The sequence below is a fragment of the Clarias gariepinus genome, chromosome 22 (assembly GCF_024256425.1).
Source record: "Clarias gariepinus isolate MV-2021 ecotype Netherlands chromosome 22, CGAR_prim_01v2, whole genome shotgun sequence".
NCBI lineage: Eukaryota > Metazoa > Chordata > Actinopteri > Siluriformes > Clariidae > Clarias > Clarias gariepinus.
In genome coordinates this window covers 16294032-16319013 of record NC_071121.1, presented here as the reverse complement: position 1 = coordinate 16319013, position 24982 = coordinate 16294032, and positions in this window count along the sequence as shown.

Genomic DNA, 24982 nt, shown 5'->3' with positions numbered 1-24982 from the left:
CCAGCAAATCCACCTCTGAATGGCTGAAGAAAAAACAAAATGAAGACTTTGGAGTGGCCTAGTCAAAGTCCTGACCTGAATCCTATTGAGATGTTGTGGCATGACCTTAAAAAGGCGGTTCATGCTAGAAAGCCCTCAAATAAAGCTGAATTACAACAATTCTGCAAAGATGAGTGGGCCAAAATTCCTCCAGAGCCCTGTAAAAGACTCGTTGCAAGTTATCGCAAACGCTTGATTGCAGTTATTGCTGCTAAGGGTGGCCCAACCAGTTATTAGGTTCAGGGGGCAATTACTTTTTCACACAGGGCCATGTAGGTTTGGATTTTTTTTCTCCCTAAATAATAAAAACCATCATTTAAAAACTGCATTTTGTGTTTACTTGTGTTATCTTTGACTAATAGTTAAATGTGTTTGATGATCAGAAACATTTTGTGTGACAAACATGCAAAAGAATAAGAAATCAGGAAGGGGGCAAATAGTTTTTTACACCACTGTATGTCTGGTTTCGAGATTGGCAAGTATGATTTTTTATCAGGATTTGTTGGAAGGTTCCATCAGGTTTTGTGGGATCCATATCTTGGAACATTGACAGAGAAAGTTTGACTTAACCACCTGCTCCACTATCTAACATTTTTCCTTTTAACAAGAACTTTTTGCCAGCCACCTTGTGAGAAAAACCTTATCAAATTGGCTCAGCTTTGCCAGCTACTAAAAATATTTGAGATATGCTGAATTAGTCAGCATGTGTTGTAAGGTTGTGAATATGGTAAGGATAGGTTGTGGGTAGGTGACACGTGTTACTTTTCTAGTGCAACTAACAAAATCTCTTCTTCCACTCATGAAAGAAGATGTCCTGGTTTAATGTGAAACCTGGTTTGATCTGGTTTTATACAGGACAGCTTTTGTTATTGGGCTTGCTTTAAGTACCCTGACGGCGTCAACAATTAGAATTATTTAATTATTTATTTTGTAAATTGCACTTGTTTATAAATTTATGAGAAATGTAATATATGTATAAGGGTGTGAAAAAATAAGCTGATTGAATTTGGTTTATGAGATACACAATCTGCTTTTTAAATATCAAGTTTCAGAATTAGTCCCCTCTTTCCTAGTATAGTAACCACCGTTGTTTTGGGAGGCCTTTTTACTAAATAATGGAATGTGGTTATGAAGATTTTTTAATGTACAGTAGCTAACAGTAGCAAGTAGCTAGCTAACTTTGTGTAAGCATTTCCATTCTTTTACAAGTTTGAACCTTTTAGTTCTCGTAAAGAAAATGGTAAATTATTCATTTGTCTGCATCAAACTTTGTTACAATACTGTAATATCACCCATATTACCCATACATTAGATGCCAGTTGCCCATAGTTGCCCGGAGACTTTTTACCATATGTTGAACATATGGACATTAGCTACAACAATAGCATTATGTACTATTAATGCCCCTATTTTTCTCATGCAACACACACCTTACCTAAGTGCTGGTTTATTTGAGTCTGAGCAAAACAGAACTGAATAATGGCACAAGCCATAAAAGAAGGCATTTTTTAACCCAGTTATCACAGTAGGATATGCTGGCTAGGTTTGCTTTGGCTTATTAGTTTACTTTTGCACAAGATTGGCTTCACATATTGTGCATGCATATTGTATGACCCCAAGATCAACATTAACCTAATTAGAATGCAATCACTGATCCACATTCCCTAAGCCTTTATACCAAATAATGTTGTACCGTTAAATACCTTCAAATAGCATTGGGCATTAAAAAAAAAATCACCCTTAACTTAATAAGGCTCTGAATAATTTTTCCTGTAAGTAGAATGATCCAGTAAAATGGGAATGATATTTTGCAGTACTATGATTTTCTTTGGCACCATTTTCTGTAATTTATTCAAATTAAGAATACAATTAAATATTCGAACATTATTTGCATGTGCATATTCCTTATATGAATGTGAATATTGAATACATTTTTAAAATGTAACTGCAAAGTGTGCATTTGCATTTAAGTTTCTACAGCCATTACATAATATTGCTTCAAGGAAGATCTATTTGATGGTTTCATACAAGCAGGCACACCAGCCATAACATTGTTAACCACACTGGAACCTTTCTTATAAGCCTTGACACTTTATCTGGGTCAAGATTCACACAATTATAGAGGCACAGGCATGGGAAAGGTACTCAATGGTTTGTTAGACCTGAAACTGAATATGTAAATTATAATATGTCTATGGTTGATGACAAATGTTAAGCCATTTGTATTCTTTCATTTATTTCACAGGATGGTATGAGTCATGTAACAAAGCTTTCTAAATAAGTGTAACAAAGAAAGTTCTATTCCTTTCATTTTTTAAAAAATAAAAAGTTAAATGGAAACATTTTATATGGATAATTGCTGCACCCCATAAATTATGGCACTTAAAGTTTCCCTGAGCTTAAAAATATAATTATTTAATCCTCTTAAATAACTTGGTTTAATTATCAACACTTTGATGCCAGTTTATTCAGTGTATTTACCTTTTACATCACATAATAGGGCCTATCAGTTCCACCTGACAAACAGATGCAGTCTGTACCTTTACACGATGTACTGACCCTCCTCTACCCAGTCCTTAAAAAAAAAAAAATAGAAGAAAAAAAAAAGGCTTATACTAGCCAGATACTTTTTGGGTGGTCAGAGCCTGAGACATACACCAAAAAAGACCATGACAACTGCCTGGACACCTCAGGGTCTATCAGTTCTAAAATACTTATAAGGCCATATAAAGCCTACAGTAGTATCATTGCAGTTCTTTACCAAAGATACATATAAAATTTGTTATAAATTGTTAACAAGCAAATACTTGTTTATTAAATTAATGTATGTACTGTACCTGTTCCATCTTATCATTCTCTCCCTCACTCACTCATCATCAATACCGCTTTATCATCAGAATATGAGAATGGATAGGTGATTTAAGTGATTTGGCATGTGGCAGACATACTGATCGGTGCATTTCTGAAACTGCTGATTGACTGGGATTTTCATGCACAGCCATCTCTTGGGATTATAGAGAATGGTCTGAAAAAGAGAAACTATCCAGTAAGTGGCAGTTTTTTGGACAGGAAGTCAAAGAAGAATGGCCAAACAGGCTTGAGCTGATAGTAAGGTTACAGTAACTCAGATAAAATCTTATTACAATTGAGGTATGCCGAAGAGCATCTCTGATTGTACAACATGTCGAACATTGAAGAAGATAGAATACAGCAGCAGAAGACTACATTGGGTGCTGCTTCTGTCTGTTAAGAAGAGGAAACCGAGCCATTAACTCATCGAACATGGGCAAAAGAAGGTTGGAAAAACATCGCTGAATAGTCTGATGAATCTTTACATCTGGTGGGACATTCAGATCTTAAAGTCAGAATATGGAGCAAACAACATGAAGGCAAGGCTGCTGGCGGTGTAATGGTGTGGGGATATTTTCTTGGCTCATTTTGATAAATCAGCCTGCAGTTGTGTTTGTGGTAATTTAAGTATGCAATTTAGTATAGTACAAATTATATGTACTACATGTCGAGTATATAAAAATAACATTACACTACTCTATATAGTTTTGTTAAGTTTAACCTTAACCTTAATTTGAGCTGACAGAAAAGCTTTATTAACTTAAACTAGGTACAATTCATGAAGGAATTAATATTACGTACTTGACTTTTCCTGAGCAAAAAGACTCCTTCCCAGGCCACATGGTTCCCAAGACATAAGCAGTCATACTTGCTGTGAGTCCAGGGAGTGTATGAGTGGCACTGGCACGCCACTGAGGTGAACCCCGCTCCTGCCCTAAGTCTCCTGGGATAGGCTCCAGGATAAAGTGGTATAGATGTTGAATAAGTAAGGGGGGAAATGAGGGGTGCTGGCTTGGCCCTGCTGTAGCACCTGTTCTTCAATTTTATTCAATTCAATTTTATTTATATAGCGCTTTTAACAATGGTCATTGTCTCAAAGCAGCTTCACAAAAATTAAAGAATTTTTTAGAAAAGAAAATATTTGGAAGTGTGTATGTGTGAGAAAAATGTGTCTAGATTATAATTAGATGTATAAATGATAAATGAAATGTCTCTGATGAGCAAGCCAAGGGTGACGGCGACGGTGGCAAGGAAAAACTCCCTGAGATGGCAATAGGAAGAAACCTTGAGAGGAACCAGACTCAATCAGGGAACCCATCCTCATTTGGGTGATAACCGATAGAAATAACAATGTGTGTTGTGCAGGTGAAAACCCAATATAACAGAAGTTATTTAAATTAACCCTAAGTCCAGTTCAGCACAGGGAGTCAGTAGGTGCAGAGGGCAGATGGGGTCTGGGTCACTGGAAGCACAGAAGCAGCATGTATAGCTCCAACCATCATAAAGCAGAATCCAACTGCAGCTGGTCCTTCTTTGGATGCCTTAGAAACCTCACAGGGTTGGCCTTTGTCTCCTGAAGCTGGCACAATCTCCAGATGCCTCGGGATGGGTAGAAAAATACAGAACAGATAGAGAGAATTAGCGTAGTTGCCATTTAGGATAGGTGTACTGGATTATGAGGTTATGGGATGAGTTATGTGTATGCCAGATTAAAGAAATGCGTCTTGAGTCTACTTTTGAATTGGGAAACCGTGTCTGCTCCCTGAACACTGTCTGGAAGGCTATTCCAAAGCTTTGAAGCTAAATATGAAAATGCCCTGCCCCCTTTTGTAGATTTAAAAATTCTGGGAACTACCAGAAGTTTTGTGATCTTAAGGAACGTGTTGGACTGTAGCATATCAGAAGACTGGTTAAGTATGTGGGAGCTAAACCATTTAGGGCCTTGTATGTAAGTAATACTATTTTGTAATGAATTCTAAACTGTTTTAAACTGTTAACAGGTAGCCAGTGCAGGGATAATAATATTTGGGTTATATGATCATATTTTCTGGATTTAGTGAGAAGCTTGGCGGCTGCATTTTGGACTAACTGAAGCTTGTTTATTGAGGATGCAGGACAACCACCTAGTAATGCATTACAATAGTCCAGTCTGGAGGTCATGAATGCATGAACTAGCTTTTCTGCATCAGATACAGATAAGATGCTCCTAAGTGGCAATATTTCTAAGATGGGAAAAGGCTGTTTTTGTGATATTGGAAACATGGTTTTCAAAGGACAAGTTATTGTCTAATATTACGCCCAGGTCTTTTACTGTTGAGCTAGTAGTAACAGTACATCCTTCTAAACGCAGACTGAATTGTAAAAGCTGTTGTGTGCTGGTTTTTGGGCCGATAAGTAATTTCTCCGTCTTATCTGAATTTAGTAAAAGAAAGTTATTGGTCAACCAATCTTTTATGTCCTGGACACACTCAGATAATCTAGACAACTTGGGTATTTCGTCTGGTTTTGTTGAGATATATAATTGGGTATCATCAGCATAACAATGGAAACTAATCCCATGTCTTCTAATGATGTTACCCAAGCAAAGCATGTATATTGAGAACTTTCTACACAACAAACTCACAGATAGAGAAAACATAACCTGATATCTTGCATTAAATTGAATGACTGCAGTCCCCTGCTTCTGATATATCGTAAACCATTAGATGGTTGAGGTCTGCTTCTTTGATTGAAAAGAGAAGGCTTTAAACCTGCAGAATGTTATGTTCATGCACTTCAAAAATTGGGGTGAAGTGATTCAGTAGGCATTTTTGTGAAAATCAGCCGCTGTGCAAAATTAATAAACTTCTGTGGGAATTGGTGTCAGTCCCAAACAAATATTCATAATAATCATCCATAATTCATAATTAGTGCATTTTGTTCCTTGGAAACCTGGATGAAAATTTTTGCCCCAATATACGTTGTGGGGTTGCATGTAAAATGGAGGGATATGCAATCACTTCGACCTGAAGGGAAGTTCTTAAAGGAAGTTAAGGGCCCTGTTCCCCCGCCAATACTACTCTCATAAAATGTCATGAGAGTAGTATTGGTGTTAAAACTCTAATTTAAGTTTCCACTAAAAAATCGTGCCCCAACTAATAATAACTCCCTACAACTGTGGTAAGCAGAAGCACATCTCAGAATTCACAACACATTTAACTGAAGTGGATTGGCTACAGCTGAAAACCACATCATGTTTCAACACTTTGTTGAAAAAACCTTAAACATAAAATGTCCAGCCCATGTAACATTTCCTTTATTTTTCTTCATTCCCCATCTTATGATAAGTTGTTCAAATTAAATCTGCTTATGGATATTGAAGATTCAACTTTTTTTTTTTAAAGGTCAAACTTCACTCTTCAAGGTATTAAGACTGGGTCAATCTAAGAGACAGACCTTGGTGAAATAAGCCCTATTTATTAAAGCTGCTGCTTTATCCTTCCCCTCTATCATTAAACGCACATTAATCATGCTCAATCCAGCCTGGGCTACTTCAGAGCAACCCAGCCATCATTAATAACAGCCCATCCAGTACAGTGTTGACATTTCCTTTAATTATCCCTGTAATTTATTCATGTGCCGTATCAGTGAAGCTTGTAAGAAATGAAAGAAAGAAAAAAGAAAAAAAGGAAGGAGAGAAGGAAAGAAAAAAGAATAGTAATAAAGAGATTTAGAAAATTAATAAGGAGAATAAAACATACCAGGCTATCTGGGTAAAGAAAAAAAATTAAAAAGCAATGTAAGAGATCATAAACTGTGTGTGTGATGTGTTTTCATTTATTCATTCATTGATCATCTTCTATAACCTGTACAGGGTCATGGAGGGCCTGGAGATTATCTCAAGAGACTTTGGGAACAAGGCATGGTATACCCATCAGAGGGTGCACACACCCTCTACAAGCAGTCTGGTAATATCAATTAGCCAAATCTTCATGTCTCAGGACTGTGGGAGGAAACCAGAGGTGTTGTTTGCCTCTGGCTGCTAATCATCCGATCCACACACAACTTGGCACAGGTTTTACGCTGGATACGCTTTTTTATGCAACCCTTTAATTTTGTCCGGGCTTGGTACTGGCACTGCATCCAGTGTCTGGGGTTTGTGCATTGGGTGAAAACCCAGGCCTTTTGCATGGCAAGCGAGAAACTCCAAACTCACTCATCACAGGGAAAACTCCAAACACACAAACCCAAGGTGGGAATCGAACCCTCGACCCTGGGGGCTATTTAAATCTAAAGAGAGATTTAAAAAGATTTATTTAAATCTTTAGAGTTAGATTTAATCCTGACCTCAAGATCCTATTTGTATGACGTTTTGTACTTTTTCAGTGTGGGTTTTCTTAGGGTCCTCCCACATTTTTTGATGGGTAACTTTACATCCCAAATGCCTGTAGATGTACTGGCTATTCTATATTAAATTGCCTTTTGGTGTAAATGTGTTTGCTCTTGGTTGAACAAAATTCAGTATTGAATATTCAAAATTGTTAGTATTTTAAATAGCATGGAAGGAGAGCATCCTGAACTATGGAAAAGCTCTTAGTGTAGCTACTGTAGATCTCTTCACTCTTATAGAAAATAACCAAAATAATCCTATATTTTTATTTAAAAAATAATACTGTAGCCAAATTAACCAGAAATAAAACCACTGCAGAAATCTCCACAACTTTGTGTAATAGTGAAGACTTCATGAACTTTTTTAATAATAAAATTGTAAATATTAGGCATAAAATTGAGGCTTTGAAACCGAACAATGTAAGTTGTGCAGATGGTAAACTAGCCATGTCAGATCGGAACTTAAAAATACTTTACTCCCCTTGAAGAGAATGAACTAATTTCACTCATCTCTTTTGCAAATTTATCAACCTGTACATTAGATCCTGTACCGACACATTTTCTTAAACAGATAGGACCAGCAATAACAGAACCCCTGTTGAGAATAATGAATTCTTCACTCAGCATTGGGTATGTTCCAAAATCTTTTAAACTGATAGTTATTAAACCGATTATAAAGAAACCTGACCTCGACCCCTGTCAGCTGTCCAATTACAGGCCAATATCAAACCTTTCCTTTATCTCTGAGATTCTGAAAAAGATAGTAGCGGAGCAGCTATGCTCATATCTACATAGAAATGGCATACATGTATCAGTCAGGATTTAGGCCTGATCACAGCACAGAGACAGCACTCGTTAAAGTAAATGACCTACTATTGGCCTCTGATCAAGGTTGTGTAACCATGCTTGTATTACTGGACCTTAGTGCAGCTTTTGACAACATTAATCATAGTATTCTTCTTCACAGATTAGAAAATGTAGTAGGAATTAAGGGTACAGCCCTCTTTTGGCTCAGATCCCATTTGACCAATCGGTATTAGTATGTAGACTTAAATAGTGATTATTCTGCATGTTCTCTAGTGGAGTTTGGTGTTCCACAGTGTTCATTTTTAGGCCCACTGCTTTTTTCCCTTTTCATGCTTCCTCTGGGCAACATAATCCATAAGCATGGTATTAGTTTTCACTGTTATGCTGACGACACACAGTTATATGTCTCAGCAATACCTGATGAGATAAACCAGCTTAATAAAGTTGAGCAATGTGTGCAGGACAATGCTAATTATCTTCCTTCTGCTTAATCCAGATAAGACAGAAGTTCTAGTCATAGGACCGCATACAGCTAGAAGTAAGATTCTAGATCACTCTGTAACTTTAGATGGCCTTTCTGTTCCATCAAGTGCAACAGTAAAAGACCTTGGTGTGATTAGAGATTCAAGCTTTATATTTGAAGCTCATGTAGATAATATTACCAGGATAGCATTCTTTCATCTCAGAAATATTGCCAAGATAAGAAATATATTGTCGCTTAACGATGCAAAAAAACTAGTTCATGCTTTTATAACCTCTAGGTTGGACTATTGTAATGCCTAACTGTATGGTTGTTCAACTAGGTGCACGAACAAGCTTCAGCTAGTCCAGAATGCAGCAGCGAGAGTCCTCACTAGAACCAGAAGATACGAGCACATCACACCTATCTTATCTTCACTTCAATGACCCCCTGTGAAATTTCGCAATGATTTTAAAATACTACTTTTGACATATTAAGCATTAAATGGCCTCGCACCGCAGTATCTGAGTGAACTGCTAGTGTCTTACGATCCGCCACGCCTACTTCAATCAAAGGATGCAGGCTGCTTATCAGTACCGCGTATTATAAAAACTAAAGCTGGCGGGCACAGCTTTTTTTTACAAAGCACCGAAATTATGAAATAGTCTTTCAATTAGTGTTCGGGACTCAGACACAGTCTCAGTGTTTAAGTCCAGGCTAAAAACCCATTTATTTAATCAAGCATTTTTTAAAATAGATTTGCCTTAGGTAAAGGAGCAGATCTGGGGGACTCATGGACGTAGAGTATTATAGTGAACTGGTATGTTTAGATGCTGTCCTCCCCACTCTCATTGATCACTCACGTTTGTTGACAGTGAGGTGATTGGTTGCGTTACATCTCAGGGAGCCCTCATGTCTGTGTTTTCTTCTGGCTCTCCCTTTTAGTTATGCAGTCATACTTAGTCCTGCCGGAGTCTCTGCTTGCACTCTACAGTAAATATACATTTACATTATACATTATATGACTGTGACCAGACCTAACTGTTATCTCTTCTCTTCTGCTCTCTCTCCTGCTCTTTCTCTTCCCTCTCTCCCCCTCTCTCTCTTCCCTCTCTCTCTGTCGAGCTACACATGTTCCTGAGCTGCCAGTGATCCAGACTCCCTCTACCCTCCGGACCTGTCTGACCCGTCCTGGTGCCCCGCTTCTAGTTGGAGATCTTGTCACATGGATGCCCCATGTGTCTCTTTGGGATGCGTCTCGTGTCTGGGGATGGTTCTCTCCACCTAGAAGACGGTTCTGTCCTCGACTGGTGTTGGCAGCTGTTTCTCTGAGGACTTGACTGTTCAATAGTTCAGGACTGGAACTTTATACAAGTCTACCTGAGTTTTCAATAATTAACTGGACTCCATATTAACATCAATTAACATCAACTGTTATGCTAAACTGCCCGCCAGCTAACACACAGTATGAATGCAGATCAATTCCTGCTTTCTGTTTCAACCAAATGAGGATGGGTTCCCTGTTGAGTCTGGTTCCTCTCAAGGTTTCTTCCTATTACCATCTCAAGAAAGTTTTTCCTTGCCACTGTCGCCCTCGGCTTGCTCACCAGGGACTATCTGACCATTTTGATTCATACAGTACACATTCAAATTCCATACAAACTTAAATTATTCATTTGATTGTGTAAAGCTGCTTTGGGACAATGGCAATTATTTAAAGCGCTATACAAATAAAATTGAATTGAATTGGTACCCTGTGATTAACTTTACAGGAGTGTATTCTCACCTAGTGTTTGGGACAGGGCTCTGCTGTGACCATGACCAGAAATAAAACAGTTACTGAAAATGATTAAATAAATGAATAATCCTTCTACATTATATAAAGAAGAGTTTTAGAAAACTGAGGATGTTCTCTGGTATGAACGACTCACACTACTGTGTTACTGCATTATGTTCATAGTTTACATAAAACACAGTCAGCCTAAAGGTCTCTTTTTTTTAAACAAAATTTTTGTGTGTTTATAATATTTATATTATACAGGATTTCATTACAGGGCAATGCAGATTAAAGATTAAATGAAGATTAAAACAAGATATTCTCATGCATGGCCTTGGATATCTTAATTAGCATCATTGAGAGGTTCTTGTGCTACACACAAAGAAAATTAAGTAAAACACAGACCACAAGAAGGCATCTATAACACACATATTTAGGGCTCAAGCAATATATAGGGTGCACAGTGCCCTCTTGTTTTTAGGGCCCAAGCACTCTACGGTGCGCAGGACCCTCTTGTTTTCCTAAGGATTATTTTTTCCCCACCATACTGGGTTATTTTGGGGGTCTTAAAAAGCTCAAAACTCATAAAAATTGGCAGACAAGTTGGAATCTGCTGCCATTTGGATGCCTGAGAGTCTGGAACATGCAAAACCTGGTCTATATTTAGAGCTCAATAAGTCAAACAACTTTCACACTGCATGTCATGGGCGCATGACACTGAGGATGCAAAATAGCAAAGGGATTTTTAATATCTTAAATGGATCAGCTGTAACGATGCCTTAAACCTATGCAAAAAAGTGGTCAATAACTTTCTGTGGGACATCATATTGAGTGACATCACGTTCATTGACATCACAGTGAGTGACCACATACAGTAGTTTGATGCTTTTTTTTCCAGCATCTGGGGCGCTTCGGAGGTTTTCCCCCCTTTTTCCCCCTTTTGTTAATTTATGTTATAATGGTATTGGGACATCCCCTTTAAATGCATGTGCCCTTTGTCTTTCTAGTGTGCTTGGGTGGCAATAGTGCAGAGTGCTTGGGCCCGCTCATCAATGCTTGCAACTATATTTGAGTAATTGTTATTTACATTCTTACATTCCTATTCGTATCTGATGCAGAGAAGCTAGTTCATGCATTTATGACCTCCAGACTGGAATATTGTAATGCATTACTAGGTGGTTGTCCTGCATCCTCAATAAACAAGCTTCAGTTAGTCCAAAATGCAGCCGCCAGGGTTCTCACTAGATCCAGAAAATATGATCATATAACCGCAATATTATCGTCCCTGCACTGGCTACCTGTTCAGTTTAGAATGAATTACAAAATAGTATTACTTACATACAAGGCCTTAGATGGTTTAGCTCCCACATACCTAACCAGTCTTCTGATACGCTACAATCCACCACACGCTCCTTAAGATCACAAAACTCCTGACTTCTGGTAGTTCCCAGAATTTTAAAATCTACAAAAAGGGGTAAGGCATTTTCATATTTAACTCCAAAGCTTTGGAATAGCCTACCAGACAGTGTTCGGGGAGCAGACACGGTTTCTCAATTTAAAAGTAGACTCAAGACGCATCTCTTTAATCTGGCATTCATGTAACTCATCCCATAACCTCATACTCCAGTACACCTATCCTGAATGGCAACTACGCTAATTCTCTTTATCTGTTCTGTATTTTTCTACCCATCCTAAGGCATCTGGAGATTGTGCCAGCTTCAGTAGACAAAGGCCAACCCTGAGAGGTTTCTGAGGCATCCAGAGAAGGACCAGCTCCAGCTGGATTCTGCTTTATGATGGTTGGAGCTACGCATGCTGCTCCTGTGCTTCCAGTGACCCAGACCCCATCTGCCCTCTGCACCTACTGACTCCCTGTGCTGAACTGGACTTCATGTTAATTTAAATAACTTCTGTTATATTGAACTTTCACCTGCACAACCCACATGATGTTATTTCTATCTGTTATCACCCAGATGAGGATGGGTTCCCTGATTGAGTCTGGTTCCTCTCAAGGTTTCTTCCTATTGCCATCTCAGGGAGTTTTTTCCTTGCCACCGTCGCCGTCACCCTTGGCTTGCTCATCAGGGACATTTCATTCATCATTCATTCATCTCATTATTATATAGACACATTTTTCTCACACATACAGTACACACTTCCAAATATTTTCTTTTCTAAAAAATTCTTTTATTTTTGTTAAGCTGCTTTGAGACAATGACCATTGTTAATTGAATTGAGTTACGTAAATTACATTCTGCTTATTATAACACTTTTTTTAACTAGGATCCCCGAGCAACAAGGAATATGGCATCATTTAACTCGTTCAAATACTAATTAATCGTTTTTCAAACATACAGTATATATGTAATTGCATTAAAAATATATAAATATATTATATAGTATTTCTTTTTTGTCATAAAAAAAGAATGCTTTGCCCAGGCTGTCACATATAATTAAGAACTGGGGTCCGTTCTTCGTACGTCGCTAACTCAGTTAGCTGGATTTGATTGTTGTGGATTTGTCCTGATCTTGCATTGTTTCGTTCTTCGATGCGCTTCTAGCATTTGTTGTCATAGCAACATATCCGTAAGCTTGAACCTGCTCGAGAGCAGGTTTATTTCATGTAAACAGGATTTACCCTGCGCTCCTGGCGGGTTATGATTGGTTGAAATGGCGAGATCACATCTGATTAGTTAAAGAGCACGACTGACTCACGTAGAAAAAGAAAAGTATATGCCCCCTGCCATGGACTCCCCTCCACCCACACACACACACATAATCGCTATCAAATATTATATATGAACATAAATTCATAGGTTTAGTATTATCAAATATGATATTACTATTATAATAAACCCTCGGCACGAGACAGCCGTCAAGACCATTAATACAAATTCTTGTATAATGTTTATTTTGTAACATTTATTTTTCAGGGGTTTGTCATAAAAATATGCTAATAAATATTTATATATATTAAAAATTAATATTTTATAATGATAAATTGGACGAAACTAATTTTTTTATAAAATAAACAATATAAAACTATACATAATATTTCTATTTTTTCATATACAACATATTTATTTTCATATTGCTTATTTTATTTTATTGTCTCATGTAATTTGTAATTTGTAAACCATTAACCTATGAATTTATGTTCTAATATAATATTTGATAGCGATTATGTAGGGGGGGCAATCCATGGCAGGGGGGCATTTCAGCGCATAACACGTGTTACAAAAAAAAGTTGAGCCGGTCTTTTTCCATTTCGTCAACCAATCGAAGGGCTTGTGATCAGTGTTTCTACTGTCGATGCATATCGCCTTTTAAACCAACGCACGAGCGCGCAATAATCCTAGACAACTCAATCCAGATATACTAATCATCAACAACAGGTGAGCTCGAAGAACCGACTTAGCCAGATCGTAATTAGCACGATGATCTCATCTTAGATGTGTCAATTCATCTCGGATGTGTCAAGCGACGTACGAAGAACGGACCTCTGGCCAGAATTGTCACGAACGAGACACGAGACTTGTGCTTTTGTTGCATAAATGCAGAGGCATAAATGATAGTGAAAGTTGTTCTTTTAATGATACTTAACACAAAAAAACATAAATAAACTAGAGCGCAACTGAAGACTTTACTATAAATGCAACAACTACTATAAACACAATAACCATAACAAAAACAATTGCTAGACCCTAAACTGAGGTCCGTTCTTCGTACGTCGCTTGACACATCCGAGATGAATTGACACATCTAAGATGAGATCATCGTGCTAATTACGATCTGGCTAAGTCGGTTCTTTGAGCTCACCTGTTGTTGATGATTAGTATAGCTGGATTGAGTTGTCTAGGATTATTGCGCGCTCGTGCGTTGGTTTAAAAGGCGATATGCATCGACAGTAGAAACACTGATCACAAGCCCTCTGATTGGTTGACGAAATGGAAAAAGACCGGCTCAACTTTTTTTTGTAACACGTGTTATGCGCTGAAATGCCCCCCTGCCATGGATTGCCCCCCCTACATAATCGCTATCAAATATTATATTAGAACATTAATTTATAGGTTAATGGTTTACAAATTACAAATTACATGAGACAATAAAATAAAATAAGCAATATGAAAATAAATATGTTGTATATGAAAAAATAGAAATATTATGTATAGTTTTATATTGTTTAGTTTATAATAAAATTAGTTTCGTCCAATTTATCATTATAAAATATAAATTTTTAATATATATATATATAAATATTTATTAGCATATTTTTATGACAAACCCCTGAAAAATAAATGTTACAAAATAAACATTATACAAGAATTTGTATTAATGGTCTTGACGGCTGTCTCGTGCCTAGGGTTTATTATAATAGTAATATCATATTTGATAATAATAAACCTATGAATTTATGTTCATATATAATATTTGATAGCGATTATGTGTGTGTGTGTGGGGGAGTCCATGGCAGGGGGCATATACTTTTCTTTTTCCACGTGAGTCGGTCATGCTCTTTAACCAATCAGATGTGACCTCGCCATTTCAACCAATCATAACCCGCCAGGAGCGCAGGCTAAATCCTGTTTACATGAAATAAACCTGCTCCCGAGCAGGTTCAAGCTTACGGATATGTTGCTATGACAACAAATGCTAGAAGCGCATCGAAGAACGAAACAATCCAAGATCAGGACAAATCTACAACAATCAAATCCAGCTAACTGAGTTAGCGACGTACGAAGAACGGACCTCTGGGGTCTGTTCTTCGTACGTCGCTTGACACATCCGAGATAAACTGACACATCTAAGATGAGATCATCGTGCTAATTACAATCCTGCTAAATCGGTTCTTCGAGCACACCCGTTGTTAGCGATTAGTATAGCTGGATTGAGTTGTCTAGGATTATTGCGCGCTCGTGCGTTGGTTTAAAAGGCGATATGCATCGACAGTAGAAACACTGATCACAACCCCTTCGATTGGTTATGCCTTTTTTTTGTAACACGTGTTATGCGCTGAAATGCCCCCTGCCATGGATTGACCCCCCCCCCCCCACACACACACACACATAATCGCTATCAAATATTATATTAGAACATAAGTTCGTAGGTTAATGGTCTTCAAATTACATGAGACAATAAAATAAAATAAGCAATATGAAAACAAATATGTTTTATATGAAAAAATAGAAATATTATGTATACTTTTATATTGTTTATTTTATAATAAAATTAGTTTCGTCCAATTTATCATTATAAAATATTTATTTTAATATATATTTGCATATTTTTATGACAAACCCCTGAAAAATAAAAAATAAATGTAAATTCTTTCTCATTTTGAATTCTGACCATGACAGAGGTAAAGCACTCACAGTCATTTACAATTGATAGTGCTGCATGACTAACACAGGAGTAAATGCTGGTAGATCCAACGAGGGGCCTTACCTTCCGTTGGACAGGCCTGGAGAAAATGGCTGGACTGGCCGCGGTAGAAACATGCCCCATTGCCTTGCCATCATTGCATTGAAATGTGTGTGTGGTCCTCCAATATGGGTATAGCAGAATGCTCAGAAGGACTGAGTTAGGGGCTAAACTGTCCTAGGGTCCTGGTTTTGCTTTCATTGTCTAGGATGTGTGTAAGCATCAATACAGCCTGCTAGGTCAATGAGATCCTGTAGACAGGACAATATGCTGATAATCTATTGTTTAATAGGTCTAAAAGTCCATGCAGAACGTCATAAAAAACAACCAGGTTATCCCAGCTACATGAGACAGCCAAAGTGAGAAACTCAATGATGTACTGTAATCAAAAACAGAGTGAGATCCCTGGCAAAGCTCCAGAATCTGGTATGCTGCCTGCATGATGTCCAGAATGAATGACAGAAAACCTTTCACATTTTATTGGTGAAGTACCTAAACAAGTCTACAAAGTTATATCCTAAATTACAGTAATTGTGCTGCACCTCTGTTGTGTACAGCAGTGTGTCTACATCTGAAGGACAAAGGACACAAGTTTGACAGAAGTTTGATGTATAAATGGACAGAGAGGATGGATGGTTCAGAAAAGGGGTAAAAAAAAGCCATCTAATTCCAAGTAGAAAATCTGTCTTTCAACAGAGGTGAAGGTCTTAGGCACAACCTTTCAGATATTTTTCAAACTTCCCTTTTATGCATCCCCAGGTCCTCCACAGGTCCACCAGGGAAGCAACACTTAAGGACTCCTACTATCTCTGGTCATTATATCTTAACGACTCTCCCTAATCTCTCTCTATTGCTTTTTCTTCTTTACACTTCTCTATCCCACCTTCTATAGATGCTCCCTCCTACTCTCACCTTCTCCATTGTTCACATAACAAGCCTTTTCAGGAAGATTGACCTTTGACCTTGGAGTAACTTACTAACTTACCTAAGGCTAAAGACTTGTGAAACTAGTGAAAATGTTTTTACCTAACAAAAAAAGTCCTGTTGACATGACTACAGATAACCTCACCTGGATGACTGAGAATCTTGACTAATCTTAATGACCAATGTGATGTACAGATAAAATTTTATTTAATTTAAATAAAACTGTTGATGGCTAAGTAAGGTGCCTGATGGTTAAATTATATCCTCGTTATCTGCTTTCTTTAACACCATTTGTGTGTGTTTTTTTTTTATTCATTTAACATGCCATAGCCATTCATGTATTTACCTAGTGGTAAATTATTTATTTACTTGTTCATGTAGATGAGATAAATCTCATTCACCAAACACATTAAGAGATGAATGTGAATTATAAATATTTAATCTCCCACTTACAGCAGGGTAATGTCCTTGATGACTTTTATGACCTTTGAATCTGTCCAGTGCAACAATCAGACAAGGTTTTTTGAAAAAGGGAACAGATTAAGGTAGTAATATTCTGCAGTGATAATATCTAAATATTTTAGCTTTAGGCAATATGAAAATCTCTTGATCTCAAGAGTTAAGTCCACACAAACACACACACACACACACACACACACACACACACACACACACACTTGTAAGAGTTTATTCACAAACATACACTGCTACTGTATGTCCCCTGGGTATAAACATTATTTTATTGCTGTTGTTTGACTATCAGATTTCTTGTCAAGTTCCATGTGCAGTTTTTTGAAGTATCTGAATATTTTTGAAACTGGGTTTCTGACTGATTTATTTTAAGTCATCTTAGGCCAATTAAAATGTGATCTCATAATTTCCAGTGTTCCAGTGTGGGGGCACATATTATCACAGAGGTTCTTAGGCATGGATGATCAAACAACCTCAAAAAGACAAAGTGCATCATGGCCCTTGTTCCTAACATCTGCTTTTTGTAGGCAAGGGCATTCTTAATCTAAAGATGTCTAAATTAATAGGGGCAATGGAAGGTTCAAATTGTAGTCAGAAAATGGATTAGTTCAAACAAACTGATGATTTTACTTTGGAAGGACCTTTTAATCTGCACAAGTTAGTCTGGCTTCATTAGAGAAGATCATGAGAACATTATTTAAATTTTCTCCCTTAAACACAGCAGAAACAGCCACTGGAGACATGGTGAGGAACTCTACCTACCCAATGTATGGCGAATCAGCTAAGATTAGAACTGTCTATCTCTGACATTTTTGCTGTGATTGCATCTTTACTGATATGATCCGGTTCCGTCTCAGCAGAAGAGAGCTGACCGCTTCTTGGGAAGCTATGTCATACACCGACTCTCTGTAAGGCCTTTTATATAGATCATTAGCATCCAAGTTTTGTTTACCAGCTAGGTATTTAAAGCTAAAAGTGTATGAGGATAGTAAGGCCGCTTGATTATGACAAAAATCATAATCACAATTATTTTGTCACTGTTGACATCAGGAGATTTAACACAATCTAAGATCTTTGACTTGGGTGGCAGCACTGGCACCACAGACATACAGAGAGGTGAGGATTGCATGCGCAGGTCCAGGCAGTGCAAGTTCACCTTTGTACCATCCCTGGGATGTTGTATTGCCCCCTCACATGCCGCTCATGTGTGCAGTCGGGTTTTTTGCGGTGGCTTACCCCAACTGGGCCCAGTGGGCTTGATGGCAAACCTTGCGCCTTTTCCTCTTCATGGGGATTAAAACAATAGACTACTAATTGGAACATCCCTCATTTAAACCCACAATGAGCCTTACCATAATGTCACTATTGGGCCCTTGAGCAAGTCCCCTTTCCCTTAATTGCTTAGATATTTAATTATATAAGCATAATTTGCTCTGGACAAGGGCATCTGTCAAAATAAGTGTAAATATGCAACCTTGGATCAGAATAGCCAAGAACAGGAGAGGAGGTGAGTTTCTCAATTATGCATTGTATAATAATACTAAGATGTATCACTCCAACGTTCACCCAAATCAAGGCAAATCTGTTTTTTTTTTTTTTTACTTATTCCTGAAGAAAATGTGTCCTAGAGACTGGATAGAGGTTTGAAGAAAACTTACAGTACACTTATCTGGTGAAAGGTTGTGCCCATACACACTCAGTCAAGGAAATAAATGAGCTGGATGCCATGCTCTTCTAATGTATTGAAAAACATAACTAAATCATAAAAAACACCTCTTATGCATCTTTCCATAAAACACTGAAACGTGCTACTTCTTACACAGAAAACAACAATTTAGATAGAACTGAAAAAGATTCCTCCAGATTTGACAGTGCATAGGTATCACAGATGGCCTGCATATTTTGTTTGAGATAATTTACACATAGTGATTTTTTATTAATGTCTACATTTACAGTAGGAGAGCTTTAAGATGTTTGTAGACATGAGTCAGGATGTTTGTTTGAATGGTTCCACATTTTTTATGATGTACAATGGAATTTTGAGTTGCTAATAACTTGCTAGTCTACGAGCGTTTTGCAAGACGAGCAAAATGTATAAATAAATTTTAACTTGATATACAAGTACTGTAGTATGTATTCACTTTGTTTGCTGAGCATCACATGATCACAACTGAGCCTATGGTTCTTCTCGCTCTCGCACTGTGGGATTGTGGGTAATCGTGTGTGCAAGTCCGTAAACCATTTTTTAAATTTTGTATCCAAGTCTAATGACTGTTCTTTAACACTTTACTGCAACAATAAATGAAACGACAAAGCAATGTCACATTTGCGCAAAATCCTAAAAAAAAGTCAAAAACCAGTGTCATTAGAGACGTTCCTTGTTACACAAACAAGTATAAAAAAAAGAAATGAAAAAGATTCTGGTAACCAGTAAGACTCAAGTCAGAAAGATGTGATTTCATTAGTGTGTCCGTGTGTGTTGTATGTGTGTGAAAGTCATCCTGCACAGTAGCCCCCCCCTGCTCCTGCTTCTTTTATCTTCTTTTTATGTTAATTTCGTCAATTGACATCTTTTTTCTTGTGACTAAGACGAGATAATGATGTGACGTTGTAGATATCAACTGCATGCTGTTTTCATCACAATATCAATCAGTCATAAAAACAGCATGCAGTATTGTTGATGATAAAAGATGAGACTAAAATGTGGTTTAAAAAAATAAAAACTAATAAAATATCTGTCTTTATTTTCGTTAATATTTCCCGGGTCACAATGCGTGCAAACTACTAGTGACGGAATGTTACAAACTTAACTCTTTGTGATCACAGCAGTATTACTCAAGCGAAAGCGAAGAGACAATATTTGGGCCCATTTTTATGAGGCGCCGTATACGGCTTAAATTAATACATATATACTACTAACTGCCTAAACACACACAAACTCTCTTTGTGTGTGTGCGTATAGGTGTGTGCGCAATGTAGTTTGAGCAGTTAGTGGTATATGTATGTATGTATGTATGTATGTATGTGTGACATATATATTGTAGCGTTTTACCGCCGGAAATGATGTTGGAGAGACGAGTGAGCTTACTTGCTGCCCAATGCAATGGCTGGGAGTACTGTATTTTGTACACGCAGTCACACAAAAGCATAAGCAGCACATTCACACAAAGCCTATACCTCCAATTCAGCCTAAGCATAAACCGGAGCACATTCCACACGTTACACACCACACACAAACAGGGCCGAAGCCACTAACCCAAACACCCTTCCCCAACACGGTGAACACACCGACATCCCTGCAAGGCATGCCCACGCCACACTGCCCCCACCAGAGCTGTGACCGTCCCGGGTCATCATGACGAACTTCGTTTTGGAGGCGTGGAGGTGGTCGGCGCTGGCGTTGGAAACGCCGGAGTCCTTTGGCGGGTGAGGGATGAGCGCGAACATTGTCCTGAGGCGGGCTGGCCTCCACAGAGTTCGATGTTTCGGCGGCGTGCGGCTGGTAGGGCGCAAGATGGTCCCGGTGAAGCACAACTCGTGCCCGCCCCGCCAACCGCACCCGGTAGATAACATTGGAGAGCCGAGTAATCATTGTACAGGGGCCCACCCAGTGAGACACCCATACCTGCTCTCCAGCAGCAAAATCTCGCCCCTGGCTGTGAGTGTCCACGCCCATCCGCCCCATAGGTGCCCCCACTCGAAAGTCTTGCAGCGGTGCCCGCGAGTGCTGGGTGGGGCCCTTCTGCTTGGCGATGAGCGGATCGGAGAGCTGATCACCGCCGGAGAGCCTGGAGGACTGCACGGGGAGAATGTTCGACGTCAAGGGTTCTACGTCGCCACGGCGCTTCACTCACCCGCAGTACCGACCACGCACTTTGCTTCCCGGCCGTCGGGATGACGCACTGGCGTTTGCGTGCAGGTTTTCTGCTTGGCCTGCTACCGGAAGTTCCACCCCCCCGGGTGTGTACTACTAACCTGTCCGGCTGTGGTTTGGGTCCTAGCAACCTGGCTACCCCGAAGTTACCCCACAGAGTTCTGCTAGACAAATTCAGCACTGCACCCCATCTCTCCAGAATGTCCAACCCCAAAACGCAGTCCTCCTCGACACTCCCCACTAAGAACTTGTGTGCACAAGTTCAACCACCTACCTGGACTCGCACCGTGCGACACGCCCGTACCTTCACGTAGCCCCCAGTAACGTGCGGACGTTAAAGGCAGGATCATGCAGTCTGCAGACGCGCTTGCTTTGCCCAAGTAATCCACAGCGCAGCAGCGAAACAGTGGAGCCGGTGTCCACGAGCGCCCGCAGTAAGACGCGATCCAGCAGGTGGTGTACGCTGTCCCTCAGGCCTGAGAACATTGCAGCGGTAGAACAGAACAACTGAGAACAGCATTACCCTGTCCCCGCCTAGGTTCACCTACCGAGCGGCACTGAGCTGCGGGCGGTAGCTCGGCTCTTTCGCCGTGATGTGCCGCCATTATGGGCTCAGCGCGCTCGGCCTCGCGCAGCGCCTCAGAAAGGGAAGCTGGTGCCGCTAACCTGATGTGCTCGCGGAACCACGGCGGTCGGAGTCCGTTGACCTCTAGTGAGAGAGCTACCCGGACAGCTGTTTCCGCCGGGGTCCAGTTCGCGAAGTCGGCGGCTAGCTCTACTTGGGTGAGGAATGCGTGGGGTTCAACGCCGCCGTTGTAGGAGGGAAGGCGCAGCTGCAGGTCGCCTCGCCAGCTAACGCTGTATCTTGCTCCGGCGCTTGCGCAGCGCCGGCCTCCGCCCCGAGATCCAGTGCCGGGATTTTCCTCTCGCCGCTCCTTGTGGTGTGCTCGCGCTAGCTCTGTCGGAAAAGAGCTTTTTCTTTTCGAGTAGTCGCTCCGCTACTCGGCGGCCCACTTGGATTTTTAGAAGATCCTCCGATGTGCGCTCTAACCCGTTACTCTCCATCCCACTTCTGACACCAATGTAGCGTTTTACCGCCGGAAATGATGTTGGAGAGACGAGTGAGCTTACTTGCTGCCCAATGCAATGGCTGGGAGTACTGTATTTTGTATTTTGTATTATGTATGTTTTATATATGTGAATTTACACACTTGACATGCAGCAGTTTTTGTGACGTTTAAAAATAAAAATACTTAGCTAAAAACTTCAGATGAAAAAATACATTTAAAAATTTTAAGATAATTAATTTTGTGAAAAACCTTAAAAAAACAGTTTTGGCTAGACTAGATTGACTGTAGGGTTAATTAATAATAATCTTAATGATAAAATGTTACATTATCTCTTCCTCAAAATTAGGCTAAAATACTTAAAGTTTCCTTTGACTAAAACTAGACAAAAATGTCCAGACTTTTAGTCGACCAAAATTTGATTCAGACCAAATTGAACAGAAATAGGATAAGATTGACTAAATATGATGAAAACTGAAAGCTGACAAAATTAACACTACTATCATCTAACACAAGTCATGATTCTTTTCAAAGGTAAAGTGCAGGTTAATTTTTTTTTAAATTATTAATTCTTTTTTATATGAATATTTTGGGGTGTGGAGCGAATCATCTAAGTTACCATTATTTCTTCTGGGGAAATTTGCTTTGATATATAAGAAATTTAATATACAAGCACGCTTCCAGAATGCATTATGTTCGCTTTCCAAGGATTAATCGTACCTTGTTTTGAAATTTAGTGGCATGAGCAAGATTAAGGTGTGAGAAGACATCTGAGAAGGAATTAAATTTTATGGGATCATTTCCAGTCTTCTAAGTGAGATGAATTATCAAACTCAAAGCTCAAGTTTGTATTTTTTCTGTGTTTTGCTCCTGGAGAAAACAGTAAGCAAAGAGTTTCTTATCACTTACCCTTTCAGAGTCGTTCCAACTGAGCTAGCTAGCTAATCTAACTTACTTTCCGGTCTGGGAATTGTAATAGCTTGACTGATTACATGAATTTGTAGGGGCTGTACTTGATCAGATTCCATTTCAGTGAAGTAGGAAAGATATGTCAACTGATTGAACACTTGGCCAAAATGAAAAATAGATTTTATAGTTGTTGAAACGTAATAATGTTTATAAGAGCCCTTATGCAAGGCTTCTGAGGCAGTCAGCGAAATACAAGGATGTGAAAAAGCTTGTGACAATCATCGAAAAGCCTTTCCGTTCAGAGATAGCATGGGTTTATTAATTAAAAACTAAAAAGAAACTAAAGAAACCTGATACCACAAAACAAACAGAGCTCTGCCGTCTCCTCGAGACCGGACGGGGCTTTGAAATAACTCTTATGGAGGCTTATTTTCACGGACACGCCAGGCTCCGCCCCAAATCAACGCTGATCACACACAGCTGCACCTCATCACCTACACACATATATAAGGTCCAAACTTCATGTTACACTGCCATTTCTTGCAAGCTTTTTTTTTTATAATGCACAGATGTTTGCTAGGGTAGAGAAACTGCAGCACATAGCAAATTTATATTTAGTTTATTTATTTCAAATCAGTTAAACATAATAGAATTGTAAACCATGAATATTGTCACGGACCAGATTTACATAAATATACATTCAGAATGATACATAATAATATGAATAAAACAAGTGTATGCTATGAATTTATCCATAATGACAAGCTGGTGGTATCAGTGGCAAAGAAAACTCCCTAAGATGACATGAGTCAACCTCTCCTGATCCTCCATCCACCAGCTCCATCAATATCACAGATAAGACTTTCCGGTTCTTTCAGTCATTCACCATTACCGTTCTGCTATTTATCATTATTAATAAAAGTGCCCGTTCGAGTTTTTTCCCTCCATTCTGTTTGTTGTGTCGGTCCTTCCGTAACACTTATGTCCTATTTATGTGATTGTTCAACTTTAACTAGGACTGAGAATGCATGCCAATCGAACTGTGTGCCACTCTCCCTTAACTAAACCGAGAGCGCACAATTGTCAAATGGTATGCTGCTTTCTCTCTCCAAGCCGGTGGCTGCTTGTGTAGACTTTGGCTAGGTCTTTGCCTTTGTTCTTGCACGTTGTCTTTGTCTTTTTTTTAAAGCATCATGGTCTCGTACCTGGTGCTACGTATTGATCAAGACTAATGGAAAGAAGGGACAACCCTACATTACTTGCTGCATGCACTTAGGGTGACATACTAAGAAGTGGGTAGTCGAGTTTCGGCCACCAGGAGGGTAATTGTGCCACTAATCTAGGGACACAAATTGATTCCGGAGTTGACTTACGAACCGACAGAACCCTGGAAGTGGCCTGCACCTTGGGCTGCCCATATATCTGCTCAACTGGTCTTGAAATCCCATGCATCCCAAAAAACATGCAGGGCTTCTGAGGAGGGTCAGTGAAATAGGAGGATTTAAGAGTGTTTGTGGCAATCACAGAAAGACCTTCCTATTTGGACATAGCGTGAGTTAGTTAACAGACAGAGTGTTACCTTGCAGATCTGCCCCTTGTGAGACCCACATCGTGACAATAGTAGTTTAATTTAAAAAAATATTGTCAAGAACTAACCCGAGGAGATCAGAAGACGTAGATTTAGCGGTTAGCCCAGTGTAGCGTGAATGGTAAACCCAAACGCGGAGTGACATGAATAGGCAGGATAGTCATGCTGTTTAGTCTAAGGACTCTCACGATTCTGGGGAGTAAGGGAAAGACACAATCTAACCCGCGTCCTATAAACACACTTAATACGAAAGCAAAACCACAAAGTGAGTACTCACGAATTGGTGAACGCATCCGAGGCGATATCGGCAAACTCAATGACTGAGCGTTGTGCTGTGGTTTGTTTACTCCTCCTATACTTCCTGATTCGCGACCGCATTACTTCCGGGTCCTAGTGCCGGTCGCGAATTGAGTGTGCATGACAGTAC